Source organism: Aplysia californica, unplaced genomic scaffold (genome assembly GCF_000002075.1).
Source record: "Aplysia californica isolate F4 #8 unplaced genomic scaffold, AplCal3.0 scaffold00248, whole genome shotgun sequence".
In the NCBI taxonomy this organism is placed as follows: domain Eukaryota; kingdom Metazoa; phylum Mollusca; class Gastropoda; order Aplysiida; family Aplysiidae; genus Aplysia; species Aplysia californica.
Window position 1 is genome coordinate 1,003,259 of NW_004797518.1, and position 1,493 is coordinate 1,004,751.

The 1,493-nt window shown below is 37.8% G+C and overlaps 1 protein-coding gene across 1 annotated transcript in view; it reads right to left on the reverse strand.

The window, feature by feature from the left end:
- Positions 1–1,493, reverse strand: part of LOC101857189 (short transient receptor potential channel 7) — a gene marked incomplete at its 5' end in the record, with an annotated part of 37,912 nt that overhangs the window by 12,823 nt on the left and 23,596 nt on the right.

Genomic DNA, 1,493 nt, shown 5'->3' on the forward strand with positions numbered 1-1,493 from the left:
GGGGGAGGGGGGGGTAGGGGAAAGGGATTGTCAGGGATTTTTTGCTTGTTTTTCGTGGCCTGTTTTTGTTGGTAGCATTCTCAAAGCGACTAAAATGACTTGAGCAACTGTGTTATGACGGTGACAATATCCAACTTTCTTTCCCCCTTCTACTTCCTCCCATCATCACTGACGTTGGCTACTATCGATGATTGTGGTGATGTAGCTGTTACATGTACACTTTGTGAGTGGGTCGTCGGCGGGTGCTCCGGGGTGGTTTGCTCTTTCTTTCCTATCAAACATCTACCGTCCTTATCTCTTCATCTGTTTTTTGTTTATATTACTTTCTAGTAACCCCACAGTAATTGTCGGCCCTTATGTGACCAAATTGTGATGCAAATGCGGTAAAACGCTTTCTAAAAGTAAAATATGAACTTTCCAATTGTATCAGTTTGTAAAATGTTTTTACTCTCTTCGCTGTTGCACGCAGATGACATCAGTTCGATTCCTGAGTGGGTGAACGATAGGTATTTTTTCCCCCAAATCTAGCACCCTCGTCTATCTATTCTACTGCAGTACTATACAATATGTGAGGCAGCGTGGTGGAATCAGGCTCTCGTCAAAATAATCAAAGTGAAGAAACTTGCATTTTTCCACGGGCTTGTGAATTTTTATCAACTTTTTGTTTTTTGGCTCAACATCTTTCATGCCCATTAAAAAACTCATTCCTGTGTGGATTTTTCTGAAAAGCCTTGATTAAAGGCACAAAAATGAAAATTTTCAGTTACCACGGACTCTTAAACTAAGGAAATAACTAATCTTTGGCGGCCATTTTCTCACTAATTTTACCTCTGAAAACATGTGACCCCCACCTCCTCCTTTTGCAAATATCTCGACTTGTATTCAAGATAAAAGGATATTTTTTATAAAGACAAGAGAACAAGCTTTAAGATAATATCAATAATTCTACATGCCAAAAAATTGACGAGAGCCTGATTCCACCACGCTGTCTCACATATATACTAGTTTCTCAGCCTGCGGCGTTGGCCCTGACTGACAGAGCTGAAGCAGCCAGCTTCCGATTTAAAAAACCCTGAAATTCTTTCGATTGGGGAGTATGACACCGACAACTTATTGCAAATAGTTTCTATATTGTTGTTATTGTTGTTTTGTTTTGTTTTTCTTGAATAACAAACATGAACTGACAGACAAATGAACAACAGAAAACCAGTAGTTTCTCTGTGGCTGCTGTTTGTTCGTTTTTTTCTTAATATATAAAAAAAATAACAGACAAATAAACAAACAAGGTGCAAAAAGTTTCTATTTAGTTGTTTGGTTTTTTCCCCTTAAAATCTAACGTGAACTGACAGACCAACAAATAATAAAGTATAACTAGTTTCTGTTTCGTTGTTGTTGTTTCGTTGTTGTTGTTTTGTTGTTGTTGTTGTTGTTGTTGTTGTTTTGTTGTTGTTGTTGTTGTTGTTGCTGTTGTTTTTGCTGTTGTTGTTGTTGTT